Source organism: Crotalus tigris, unplaced genomic scaffold (assembly GCF_016545835.1).
Source record: "Crotalus tigris isolate CLP2741 ecotype Arizona unplaced genomic scaffold, ASM1654583v1 scf7180000018371.15429387391:27106975, whole genome shotgun sequence".
NCBI lineage: Eukaryota > Metazoa > Chordata > Lepidosauria > Squamata > Viperidae > Crotalus > Crotalus tigris.
The window spans coordinates 2,596,628-2,611,237 of record NW_024096970.1 but is presented as its reverse complement, the minus strand read 5'-3'; positions in this window follow the sequence as shown (position 1 = coordinate 2,611,237).

The window sequence follows — 14,610 nt, the reverse complement described above, 5'->3', positions numbered from 1 at the left end:
GATCGGAGACAGGGAGAGGGAGGGCAGAGAGAGAGGGAGGGAGAGAGAGAGAGAGAGAGAGAGAGAGAGAGAGAGAGAGAGAGAGAGAGAGAGAGAGAGAGAGAACTCATGCACAGCAGCCTCTATTTCTTTTTAATTAAACTCTTCAATCAAGCCCCTCCACGTTAGCAAGTTTTGCGGCCCCCAGTGTTTTCTTTTCTGTGGGAAACGGGTCCAAGTGGCTCTTTGAGTGTTTAAGGTTCCTGACCCCTGATCTAGAGGATCTTGGACGGTCTCAAAAAGCTAAGCAAGGTTGAACAAGGGCAATGTTTGGTTGGTAGCCTGCTAGAAAATACCAAAGAATACACTAGGTGAGGAAGCGGAAAATACATGCTGGAAGATGATTTAAATAATTTCTATACATTGCCAAAGAGATTACATGGATATGTCCATGAAGTCATCTAAAAATAATTTTTGACGGTTAATATTATGCAAAACTTTCCAACTGTGCTTAGTTTAAGAAACCATGGTTTACTGTGGTCACTGAGGCAGGTCCCCATAAATAAAAGTTTGGAGAGTAAGGTTAATTTAACTATATTTATGGGGATATGCGTATTCCTTGTTCTGGTCCTCATGAGGGTCACCTAAGACATCTCACAACCTTGGCTGAAACATAAACAAGTCGTAATTGGAAAGAGTTTTCTGACTTCATGGATAAGGAAGTCTCCTGGTTTCTAGCCTAGGTCCTTAACCACTAGACCAAACTGGCTGAAGGTGATGATTATAATGGTTTTTATGTAGACGTGAGGGGGTGCATCATCATCATGCGTGTTTCATAATTTTGGTGTGACTATAGTTAGGCGAACTTTCAGAATGTTTACTCTGATATTTTGTAATTGTTGAAATAGAATTTGTTCACACATACTTTTTTAAAAGATTTTTTTATCATGTCTTTATGGTTTTTATAAATAACTCAAGGTGTGAACAGACCTAATACTCCTTCCTCTCCTATTTTCTCCACAACAACTCTGTGAGGTGAGTTGGATTGAGAAAGATTGACTGCCCTAGTTTACTAGATATGAGCTTCTGTACACTCAGTCAAATATATTGAAGTCCTTGGATTGTTGTATCTTGTCCTTAAAGGCAAACAAAATCTTTGGTCTAAAGTCTATTTGTAAGATCACCATAATATTAAATTCATTTTCTTTTTCCTTGGGAAAAAATTGAACAAATTTTACTGCTGTGATACTTCAGACACAGTTCAATATTTCTTCAGCTTTCTCCTTCTTTCTGTTGTTCTGTTGTTGTTTTTAATATGACTGCTTTATTTTCATATAGATTTTTGAACATATGAACATAACGCTTTATTATACAACTGAGTGTTGGATTAAAATCAATGAAGTATGGTTTTATTAACAAAAATAAGAACACAGCATATTTAGAAGTAGTAGGACCACTTTCAGCCCCATTAGATGATTGTGTTCTGTAAACAACCAGGACCTTTTACATTTAAAATTTCTCTGCCATGAAGGACAAAGAACTATTTACTTTTTTAAATCTCTGCTGTAGCTGTATTAACAATCCCACCTCCATATAATTATGAATAATGACAAACAAGGCTATTAACGAAATAGGTAACTGATTGCTGTTCTGCTAATGCAGTTATGAAAGTAATTGAAATTTAATTGGTTGGTCACTATGTTTTAATTAATTCAAAGAGAGAGAGAGAAAGAGAGAGAGAGAGAGAGAGAGAGAGAGAGAGAGAGAGAGATGATTTAGGGAAACAATGACTTGTATATTTGGGTTTAAAAAGCGTATTCTTCATTAATCAAATGTGGCATTGTTAGGTTCTATCATTTCTAAAGAATGTGAAATAGAAGATCAAACTAGGCATGTATATTTCTAGCCATTTCCCAGCTTATATGATTTACTGTATACTTTTCTTGTACATATTTATCTTACTACTGTATCATTATAGAAGTGTGTTTTGTTTGTAATCACCTATAATGTACACATTAAACAACACTATCTGAAACGCCTTCCTTGCCTTCTAGAATAGAAATCACCTGGAAATCCAAATGACCCAACTCTACTGTCCTTAAATATGCCTTGAAATCTTGGCTTTCCCCCCAAACTCTAGGTTAAGTAGGATGCATTTGGGGTCTGTCATTTTCTTATATCTATCTATCTATCTATCTATCTATCTATCTATCTATCTATCTATCTATCTATCTATCTACCTATCTATCTATCATTTATCTATACACACACACACACACACACACACACACAACCATTTTGGGTAATGTTTTTAATTTGCATACTGCCCAGATTCATAGTGGGTTGCGTAGACTTATAAATTGAAATTATAAATACATAAATAATACAAATACTAATTTTGGCATATATGCTAATTTATTTTGCGGGATTGTGTATTTTCTTAAAGAAAATCCAATTATAGATTGTTAAAAATTTCAGAAGATGGTAGACCCAATCATCATATTTGATCATTTGCTATACGGATTGCAGATGTCATGCAATGTTGGGAAGGCCCAAGGCTGCATTTATTTAACAGAGGAGGCAAAGATTCCTACTGGGGGAGATCCTATTGGTAGACTATTTCATTTGTAGCATGTCATGGCCTCCAAGCCATATGAGATTTGCAATCTTTTTATGTGCTTTTTGGATTTCCTTCTAGGTTTCCTTTTAATTCTGAGTAAGAAACATATGGAACTTTTAGTGAAATAAAAAAAAATCTCAACAATAAAAAAAAGAACATTCCAATCCTCCTACTCACTTTTCATAGACTCAGTCAGATCACCATCACTTTACTCACTATGGAAACCACTATGGACTCCCCCGATTCCAGTAAGCATTGCTTCTAGATACCACCCTTTGGCCTGTCCTCACTGGAGGCTCCACAGGAATCTTCCACGAGGGGTAAATTTGTTTCTCCAAATGTTTTTGACTGCAATTTCCTTAATCCCTGATTATTAGTCTTCCACATTGTGAAGAAGATAAATGCTTGGGGAAAGGTTTTTAAAGATCTTGGGTTGTTTATGGCCAGCAATGTGACTCAGTGCAATGCAGCACAATGAGTTTTATGACTCATTAATAAGACACAGATCTGACTGCATCCAATTTGTTTAGTAGATTTAAAAACAGCTTTATATAGAAAAGGATGGGTCCTTATTCCAATTCTATGTTGTGCGTACGCAATAAAATAATCTATCAATCCCAATTATGTCTCCTGTGATAGGCAGTGGTTCTCAAAACTTCAAGCTGGAATTTTTCCATCTGTACGTGGAGATGGTTGAGCCTTCTAGAAATTGGTTTTATCACCAATCTAAAGCCCTAAGCCAGTGGGTAGAGCATTCATCCCATTATTGGTATGGTAGTTCTGAAACATTGAAGACTACTGCAAGGGAGTCTTAGCTCCACCTGTTATAAAATGGCTTTGCAGATGACAAAATGTTATTTTTACCAGGTTTTAGTTTTGCTTTAAGGAACCATAGACCATCATGAATGTTCTCAGCAGAAATGTTATCTGTTTCCTGATGTGAGCAACCCAAAATTGAAAGAAGACCATTCTGGCTCATTCTTTCATGAGACTCTAGTAGTAGTGGTGCCAGTAAACCAATGTGGAAACAGCCACTGAAGAAAAGAAAGAAGTTTATTTATTTATTTATTTATTTATTTATGAGACTTATATACTGCTTTAAGTGCAAGCACTCTCTAAGCGGTGTACACCAGTAAGCAATGTATATATATATTTACATTGCCCCCAACAATCTGGGTCCTCATTTTACCTACCTCGGAAGGATGGAAGGCTGAGTCAACCTTGAGCCGGTGAGATTTGAACCGCTGACCTGCTGAACACAGTCAGCTAAAGTGGCCTGCAGTACTGCACTCTAACTGCTGCGCCACCTCGGCTCAGTTGAGATCTTGTCACCATCAATTGCAGAGTTGTTTTCTCAGCTCAATTCAAATGTCATGGAAAGTTAGGAAATATATTATGAAAATCATTTCCATCACATGCTTCTTCAGAAAAACTTTGAGTAGCATATCTTAACCCAACTCATTTTTTTAGTATAAGGACTGATTTTGATCTTTGGGCAAATGAATGTAAAAATAACATGAGTTTCAAGGGAGTCTCCTAACTATCCATTCTAAGCACTATTCTATATCACACTGCTATTAAGGCAAGGGTTAGACAGGAAAAGGGAACCAGTTTGGTCTAGTGGTTAAACTGTTGGCCTAGAAACGAGGAGACTGTGAGTTCTAATCTCACTTTAGGCATGAAAGCTGGCTTGGTGACCATGGGCCAGTCACTTCCCCTCAGGCCAACTCACCTCATAGGGTTATTGTGGAGAAAATAAGAGGCAGGAGTATTATACATGTTTGCCACCTTGAGCTATTTATAAAAATAATAAAGGCGGGATATAAATAAATAGATAAAAAGTAATAGAACTGGCATGCTAGACAGTTCCTTAAAAAATCAGAACTACCCATCTTTTGTTAGGAAAATGACCACTATTATAAAAGATATTTGGAGATATCTGTGGAAGAATAATTTTGAGTAGAAAAAAATGTGGGTCTCTCTTCTAAATACCTCAATTACACATAATATAATCTAGATTCAGGTGTATTTACATATGTTATTGATAATAAAAACAGAGACAGGTCATTCTGTCTCAGCCCAGCCAGAGTTGTAGCTGTGGAGAAGCCCAGAGGCAGGAAAGCTACCATACTTTCCGGCGTATAAGACGACTTTTGAAAGCGTTGAAATCGGCGCCGAAGTCAGGGGTTGTCTTATACACCGAGTTGTCTTATACGCCAGAAATAATGGTAGTTTCTGACATATAAGATGACTTTCTAGGCATGCGACTTGGCGCTGAAGTCGGGAGTCGTCTTATATGCCGGGTCGCCTTATACGCCAGAAAATACAGTACATATTCACCTGAACAGAAAAACAATAGATATCCAATAAATAAATAAGCTTGTCATAGGAACACTTTAAACTGGACCGCTGGCCCATATACTGTAACTAACCCTAATGGTTAGTTTAGCCTCAAACACACCAAGTTGTTGTAGTTAAATAGATAATCTATGATCTATTTATCATCTATCTAATAGCTGTCAGCTATGTGTCCATCAAATCTCTCCTCTTCAAGACAAACAAAAATTTAGCAAAAGAAACAAAAGCACAAAAATAAGGAAGTGACAGCATTCCTTGTGATGGCTGGTAAAACTTAGAAAATGTTCTTGTCTCAATGAGTTGGGTCATTAGAAATCATCTGCAGTTGCTGGCACATAGACATGACCTTGTAACCAAAGGAGGGAGCAGCTGGTTGAGTCAGCTGTATGATGCAAAGTCAGCCAGATAAAAGAATCAGGTTTTGACTGTCCACTTTTACGTATGTTGAGGAATTTTCCAGTTGAGATGTTTAAACTGCTTACCTCTCGTTTTGGGTTGTAGTCCATTAGAATTCCTGATTGAACTTTGAACTGTGATTAACTCGCCCATGAACCTGAAGACTACCAAAAGAAACCCCTTCAATCTTCATTTCCTTTCAAAGGTGTACCAGCTGGGACTAAGATGAATGCTTGGAATGTCTGACAAATCACTACTTAGTGAACGGAGTAAAAATGTGATTGTGGGTTAGTGGATAGAAAGGTAAGCTGCAAATTGGAAAAAACAAAGTTTAAACAATAATTGCTCAGTATGCCGGTAAGAGGTCTTGCAATAATGAGAGAAAGCTGTCCTTACCGCATGAGACAATGCAGACATACATGACCACATTTATGATGCTGACTCTTGTATATTAAAAAAAAAATCAGCACAGAGGGAACTTCCATACCATCACCATTTCTGTCCTCCTTAACTCTCCCAAGTGGACTATAAAATCCCTCAATGTCATGTCTCAATGAGTTGGGTTATTAGGAATCCATGCTGAGGAATTGCATGGATTGGTCAATACTCCTTCCAACTGGCCAATGGGAGACCCCCCCAAAAGTCAATGCTCTTTACATTTTCCATCCTTCCTTTCCCTGCTCCTCATTTGGTTATGGGAAGAAAAAAATAAGGCAATTGCATGCAGAAACAATAAAATGTCTCCCACCCTGAAATATTTGATTATTTGAAACCAAAAATATTTGGGGAGGGAGAGTAGAATTGCAGAATGCTTTGACCCCCCCCCCAGGAGGAAGGGGAAACTTTGAGCCAGTCACTCTCTCTCAGCACAGATCATCACACAGGGTTGCTATAGTGGGGAAAATAAGAGAGGAAGCATTTTGGGTATGTTTTCCACTTTGAGTCATTTGTAAAAATAATAAAGATGGGATATAAATAAATAAACAAAAAATCACTTTTTATGGAGACTGAATTTATAGGCCTTTTAAAGCTAATAAATAATATTTTTTAAAAAAAACAAAACAAAACTAAAACTGAGTCATTGGATGTGAACAGAATGGATGATTTGGCTGACCATCAATAGAGAGAAATTGTGTCTTTGTTCCTGGTATATTTGCCAAGGAGCTTCAGATCCCTTTCTTAAATTTCTTTTTATTTCTTCAAAGGGGGGAGAGAGAGAGAGAGAGAGAAAGGGAAGGAAGGAAGGACAATTTTCATATATAGAGAGAATTTATTTGGTCTCAATCTCAGATCAGCCAAGGCATCTGATTAAATCAACTGCGGCATCCTATTTTTATAATCTTGGGGCATTCTTTTTCTACTGCAGGATGAAAAGAAGTGCTCCTTTCCATTCTAAAAAGAAACTGGGACCCTTCAGCTTGAAGACCCTGCTTTGTATCCTAGGGGATTGTGATCCTCTTTGCATAAAAACAGAGGCCATTGAACAAGACTCTGCCCAACAGCATCTTGGATCAAAGCAGATTGTTTTGTTGGCACCAGTGGACTCAGATTTTATCACAATTAACTCAAAAGGGGTGGAGAAAGAGGCAACAGAGGAGAATGCTTTCGGAAAAAAGATTAAAAAAATATTGTAATGCATCATTGTTCCAATCTCAGAATCAGCGTAGCCTTGTATTTAATCTCCTGACTAAAACAGAATGAGATTTAATGTGAAAGCTTGCATTTGGGGAGAAAAAGTAATTTCTTCACATCGCTTAATCAGGCCATGCTAGATTGGCCATTATGAGAGACAGACCCTGGATAATTAGGAAATTTAGCCTCAGTCAATAAACCATAGTTATTAGGGCCATGGTGAACCATTCCGTTTCTTTTCCGGTCAAGGTTAAAAGATGACCTTTGTAATCTGACATCTCAGGCTTTGTTTATGGTCAAATATTATTGCTTTAATCAAACAGATTTACTAAGCACTATGTGTTCTGTTTTTTTATGACTTTGGTCAAGAAATGGTAATCTTGTAACAGTTGCTTTCTGACAGCACTCATACCAAATTCATAAACATTTTTAGCCATATTAGATAAAAAATGAATTTGTAAAAACAAGTAGTATTTTTCTTATTATCAGATGCTGAGTGTGACATCTGTCTGATATCCTCATTGTGATATTTGTGTGATACCTTCATTTGGACTTGTATAGAATAGGTAGTTAGGGTTAGCCTCACCCTAATCCTGGCTCAATAGTAATGACTGTGAGATGGATCCTGGAGTTCTAGTGGACAATCACTTAAATATGAGCCAGCAGTGTGCTGCAGTCACAAAAAAAAAAGCCAACACAGTCCTAGGCTGTATTAACAGAGGGGTAGAATCAAGATCACGTGAAGTATTAGTACCACTTTATAATTCTTTGGTAAGACCGTATTTGGAATATTGCATCCAGTTTTGGTCGCCATGATACAAAAAAGATGTTGAGATGCTAGAAATAGTGCCTAGATTAACAACAAAGATGATTAGTGGAAACGAAAACATATGAAGGAGGATTACCAGAAGTGGGTATGTCTTGTTTAACGAAAAGAAGGACTAGGGGTGACATGATAGCAGCGTTCAGTGGTGGGATTCAGCCAGTTTGCACCAGTTCGGTAGAACCAGTAGCTATTTTTTTGTTGCCCAGGCCCAGAATGGACTTCCGGAAGCAGCATCCACACAAGAACCGATTGTTCACATATTTGAATCCCACCACTGGCAGTGTTACAATATCTAAGTTGCTGCCAACAAAGAAGAGAGGGATCAACCTATTCTCCACAGCAGCTGAAGGCAGGACAAGAAACAATGGACGGAAACTAATCAAGGAGAGAAGCAAGTAGAAACTTCCTGACAGAACAATTAATCACTAGAACAGTTTGCCTTCAGACATTATGGATGCTCTTTTTAAGATGAGATTGGACAGCCACTTGTCTGAAATCGTAAGGGTCTCCTGCATGAGCAGGGGGGTTGGACTAGAAAACGTCCAAGGTCCCTTCCAATTCTGTTATTCTGTTATTCTATTTCTATCCAGCAAATCAACATGTAATATAAGAGGATATCTTTGGCAATCTCACTCACGCTAATATTCATATGACAGCTCTTCACACCCTCATCTACTATTTATTGTAAGACCTCCAAATAAACGATAAAAGGATACAAAGGAAAAATGTATAGAAAGATTTTTTAACAAAAACATGGAGGATAATAAACTTACATTGTATAGATCTAATTAAAAAAAGGTACAGTTAATTTCAACCAACTGCAGCTGCACATCCGTCTCATTGGTATGTTGAGCCTTCCTGCCTGGTGATAATAGAATAATCTAACATATTTGAATGACTAAAGATTAGGGCAGCTTTATCTAGATTGAATGAAGAGCAGGGATCTGGACATTTATTATTTAAAAAATAATAATTATAATTTTATTGAAAGTTTTTACATAATTAAACGATAAACAAGAACCAATGTAAAAAAAGAATAATAGAAAAAGAAAAAGTGTTTGAAACAGAGAGAAAAAGAAAAATTAAAGGAGCAGTTTCCAATCTTTAGAAGTTAAAAAAACTTTTATTTTTTCTCTCCCTTTAGAACTATATTACATAGTTCCCTTCTTCCCATATTAAACCACCCCCAAATCACAAGTTCATTTTTATCCAGTTTCAGCAAAAAGTCCATAGCAAGTTTCCAGTCTTTCATGAAAGTAAGTGTTCTTTTCTCTAATTAAACAAGTCAATTTGGCCATCTCTGGAAATTCTGTCATGTTTATAATCTATTCCTCCATTGTAGGTACTTCTGTATTTTTCCACCTTTGTGCTTATACTGTAAGTAGCCTTGCTACAGTTTCTGTATATGGATATGTTGTCTACAGTAACCTGTTCTGCTCCATTGCTGACCTGATCCAGTGGGCTTTTGAACCATGAACATCCAACATACAGAGAAGGCATAAATAGAAGAATGGCTGATTTTACCTATTGTACTTTAGGTACTTCTCTACATGATAACAAACATAAATATTCAATATGAGAAGCTTTATCTACTATGCATCCCGTACCAAAGATTCTAATAATACAGAATATTCAATGCCTTTTTCATTCTCTTTTCTTTCTTGGTATCTGCCAACTGTGTAGCAGTAAGACTTACAAAATGACTACCTATACCCCCTTCCAATAAAAGATAGGGTCACTATGGCAAAATTTAAACCATTATTTTATTTAATAATTGCAATACTACTGCTACTACTACTAAAAAAAATGATATGTTCTAGAGTGTGAGAAAAGAAATGCTTGAAGACCTAATTCCACCCACTCTCTCTTGCTTCACATTTTATGTCCTGAAACGGGGCTGCAGCCTCATGATCATTAGCATCTTTATAATGTAAATGTGGGCCAACATGGAAATGTGGTATTTGCATAATGAGGTTGCATGGAAGAACCCACAGGTGAGGGTTTAATGAATAGCTTGCCTGGGTGGTAAAAGAGAAAGGAATGGCTGTACACCTAGGTGAGATAAGCTTGTTGATTGCTATGGTTACTAACTCTTGAATCTTGATTCCCAAACAGAAATACATTTACAGCAGCAGCAGCAGCAGCCATAAAAAAAAAAAAACCTTCCGCATTCATGGCCTTGAATGAATTAAGCCTGGGGCCAGAGAGGGGATTAAAAACACCCCTCATGTGAAAAAGAGATAAAATGGGAGGAGGGGTTATACAGTATTATTCTGTTTCCTTTTACTGAAATCCTATATTGTCCAAATGCAAATAGATTACACTTATCCTCCCTTGTGCAGGGCATCCAATAGGTATAATTATTTTTTTGTTGTGGTAACGGTTGAAAATCAGATAAAGATGGGAAGGCTGCTTGACAGGTTTGTGTTTTGAAATGAGAGCTGGAACCCTACAAATCAATTTTAAAATCTAAGTATCCTGACAATGGTTGATACAATCGTTCTTAAATAACCCCTTAAAAAATGAAGAAGCCTCCCCTTCATTTAATCCCAACTGCAGCATTCAGCGATCAATATTTGTTTTTTAAAAAAAGTTTTGACGACTTGCTGATGATAAGAATTACTGTAGCAGTATGTACCAGCATATTCAGGTAAACATTCCTTCCAGAATGTCAGGGACCCTCCTAATTAAATAGCAAAAGGTCCTTTCCCCAAAGAGATTGCTACCTCCAGGTGCAATGTTAAATAAGCGGAAACTGCAAACTCAGCAGCCTGACCACAGCGCGCCCCCTTTTGGAAATCTGGCTAATTCCACTTTCTTGTATAGGGGGATTGTGAGGGAAGGCTCAGAGTGGCCACCTCCGACGGCTGATGGCTCTGATTGAGGCAACTCCCTGCATTCTCTTTATGGCTCAGAAGAATATCTGGAAACATTCTTTTTAATGCCACTAATAAATATTTTTTCTAAAAAAACTGCAATAATGTACATTTCAAACTAATAATCAAAAATCTTCTGAAAGACGCAGTTATTTAAATTTGGGCTTGATGTGTTGTATGTATCCTACCTTCATGCAATAAAACAAACTATGCTTTAATTTGTGAATCCAGCTAAAAGGATGTGACTTTGAAAACAAATCAGTTGAAGTGGATGATATGTTTAGCATTTCAGAAACCATTCACTTTTTCTGCTGAATGACTTCTTGTCTATCTGTCCTGGAGAGTTTATACCAGTGGTTCTCAACCTGTGGATCGGGACCCCATTTGGGGTCGAACGACCATTTCACGGGGGTCGCCAAACAACGCAGTCCGCCATTTTTTCCCCCTTTTCCTTAGCTGTGCTACACCCTTTTATTCTATTGGCTTTTGAAAGCCAGTAGAATAGACTCTCTTGAATAGAGTCTAATTCTATTGGCTTTCAAAAGCCAATAGGAATTGTCCAGGCTGTCTCTGCCCTGCTGAGCCCGCCAAAAGCCCCATTCTGCAAACGGTGCTGCACCAGTTGAGTAGTCCTCGACTTACGACCGGTTGAGTAGTCCTCGACTTATGACCGGTTGGGGGTCGCGGCATTAAAAAGGTTGAGAACCACTGGTCTATACACTACAGAGTATATGGACCTCCTGGCCAGGTTTATCGGCTTTTTTCTATATGAGATTTTTAAATTTAATATTAATATTTTAAATCTCTTTTTCTAAGATGGATTACAGCAAAACCAGCCTGCAAAGTGTAATTTTACAGGTGAAAAAGTTGATTTTGAGCTGATGTGAAGCCTGTAGAACAAAACCGAGCTAGATGGGTTTCTTGATAATGTGTCTATGTATCTGTAGCAGAGTGATGAGCTCCATTTCCAGGACCCATTATATTATGTGGTTCTTCTAATTAATATATGGTAGCTAATTGTTAGTGCCTTAGTTTTGTTGATTTATTCTTCCATTCCTTTCTGGACTCCTCAACCCCAGCCTTTGCCTCATGCGAAATAACCATTTCCATTCTTCCCCCGCCCCAAGATTTTCAGTAAAAAGTAATGGCACCAGTCTGTTGATCCTCTTGACTCCTCCAGCCTGCTCTGATCAGTTATTCCGCCTTCTTGTCCTTTAACTAATTATGCAATCTTGCATCTGAAACAAGGGAAAAGGCTGACAGCCAAATAAAACTAAGAAAGTCAACTTTTAGTTACAAAAATTACTTGGTTGTGAATAGAGTACTATAAGGAAAACAAGAGGAGGCAGAATTTCCGAAAAAATCACTTAAATTGGTTATTTTTTTCCTCTTGAATAAGATCTTAGGTTTCACCGCAGAAAGGATGATTTGAGAGTGATCCATTTGGGGTCCTCTTGTTTGGAAGTCCACTGATAGGTCCCTTGTCATCTTCTTGCTATTTTATCCTGAACATTTATATTTGGCTGATAATCTCCAGGTTTGGCCTAATCCAGGGGTCTTCAAACTTGGCCCTTTTATGACTTGTGGACTACAACTCCCAGGATTCCTTAGTCAACATTCCTTAGTCAACATTTCTGGGAGTTGAAGTCCACAAGTCATAAAAGGGCCAAGTTTGAAGACCCCTGGACTAGTCTAACAGTGCCTCCTAAAGTAGCTGGTAAGTTGATCCCATGCTAAGAGGCCTGAAAATATGGATTTATTTTTCTTTCCCAGAAAAACATCTCCCATGTAATTTTTATAAAATTGAATGGACTCTCATTCTCCTATACTTTTAATGCTCCATCCAGGTTAATTAGGAAGGTGAGTTTAATCTCTGGGTCATTCCTGATTTGTAGCTTAGTCACAATTCATCGGAAAAGAACTACTGTCCTTGACTGGTGAGTCACAATCAATCTCTCCAGAGTCTGGCTTTTTAAAAATTCCCTCATTTAATTAGGCTCGGGTGTGAAGAGCTGAAAGAGGGAGCCAGAGAGATAAAGAAGGACATTCCTACCAGCAATCAACCAAAGTCTCAAAATTCTCTCCCAGCCTCCTCTCGGCGATGAATATGCATTTTATTCAAGAAGGTAATAATAATAATAATAATAATAATAATAATAATAATAATAATAATAATAATAACGTTGGAAGGGACCTTGGAGGTCATCTAGTCCAACCCCCTGCTCAGGCAGGAAACCCTATACCATTTCGGACAAATGGCTGTCCAGTCTCTTCTTAAAAACTTCCAGTGTTGGAGCATTTACTGCTTCTGGAGGCAAGCTGTTCCACTGATTAATTGTTCTCACTGTCAGGAAGTTTCTCCTTAGTTATAGGTTGCTTCTCTCCTTGATTAGTTTCCACCCGTTGCTTCTTGTCCTGCCTTCAGGTGCTTTGGAAAATAGCTTAATTCCCTCTTCTTTATGGCAGCCCCTGAGATATTGGAATATTGCTATCATGTCCCCCCTTGTCCTTCTCTTCGTTAAACTAGACATACCCAATTCTCGCAACTGTTCCTTATATGTTTTAGCCTCCAGTCCCCTAATCATCTTTGTTGCTCTTCTCTGTACTCTTTCTAGAGTCTCAACATCTTTTTTACATCATGGTGACCAAAACTGGATGCAGTATTCCAAGTGTGGCCTTACCAAGACATTGTAAAGTGGTATTAACACTTCATCTGATCTTGATTCTATCCCTCTGTTAATGCAGCCCAGCACTGTGTTAGCCTTTTTGGCAGCTGCAGCACACTGCTGGCTCATATTTAAGTGATTGTCCACTAGGACTCTGAGGTCCCTCTCACAGTTACTACTATTGAGCAAGGTACCCCCTATACTATACCTGTGCATTTGGTTTTTCCTGCCTAAATGTAGAATCTTATTTTTTTCACCACTGAATTTCATTTTGTTAGATAGTGCCCAGTGTTCAAGTCTGTCCAGATTCTCCTGTATCCTAAGCCTGTCTTCTGGAGTGTTGGCTATTCCTGCCAGCTTGGCGTCATCTGGAAATTTGATGATTTCCCCATCTATCCCTTCGTCCAGATCGTTGATGAAGATGTTGAAGAGCACTGGGCCCAGAACAGAGCCTTCCCTCATTATCCCTGTAGTCCTCTTTTCCCAATAAACTCTTTTGAATATTTAGATATTTGACTTCCATTGACTCAAAAAGGGAATGTATTACATTCTTCCCTGGATGCAAATTATCCCCTGGCTTTCAGGACATTCCTTTTGATTTTCCCAAGGCTCATCTGAAAGCACAAGTCTATGGTAGAAGGGCTAAGAAAAAGGTAAGTTCAGCTGCTACAGTAATTATTTTTTTGCTGAGTATCCCTTGGGAAAAGATATCAGCCAGAAAGGTTTGAAATCATCTTTCCTTCTGGGTTGAAACAGCACCAGTGGGGATCACCAGGCCCACAATTCCTTGCAAAACTGCATGGCTATCCTTGAAATTTTTTTTTTTTTTTGCTGAAGCAGCAGCAGAATTGGAGGTTAAACAAGGCTGCTGCTTAAGACCCCCCCCCCCAATCCAAGGAATGGCACCCTGGGAATATGGGCACACTGCAATGGTTGAGAGGGGTCTCTGTTTAAATTCTGAAAATATAAAGCATTCCTTACTTGTGCTTTATATAAATGTCATTTCTCCTTTCCGCATTGAGATTAGTGGTAAAAACATTTCATTTTCAAAAAGGCAGTAAAACACAGTTTCAATATGTTCTAATTAGTCCTCCCGTCCATGTGCAGAATTAGACATCTAGATTAGCTACTTTGAAGAAGAAATATGTTTTTCAGGCCTCCAGGATAATAATGGTTATATGATATTAGGCCAAGGATTACAAATAAGATTTTAAAAGACAAAACAGATTACGAAACAGAATCTATGTCGGAAGGGCA